Source organism: Lolium rigidum, chromosome 7 (assembly GCF_022539505.1).
Source record: "Lolium rigidum isolate FL_2022 chromosome 7, APGP_CSIRO_Lrig_0.1, whole genome shotgun sequence".
In the NCBI taxonomy this organism is placed as follows: domain Eukaryota; kingdom Viridiplantae; phylum Streptophyta; class Magnoliopsida; order Poales; family Poaceae; genus Lolium; species Lolium rigidum.
In genome coordinates, this window is record NC_061514.1 from 78342565 (window position 1) to 78342798 (window position 234).

Sequence of the window (234 nt, forward strand, 5' to 3'; positions counted from 1 at the left end):
GAGGACTCTTCATCGCCATGATCGCCTCCGGAGTGATGAGTGAGTTCTTGATACGTCTCCAACCTATCGATAATTTCTTATGTTCCATGCTACTTATTGATGATACCTACATGTTTTATGCACATTATATGTCATATTTGCTCTGGAACTAACCATTAACAAGATGCCGAAGAGCCGATTCATTTTCTGCCTTTCTGTTTTGGTTTTCGAAATCCCCTAGTAAAAAATATTCTC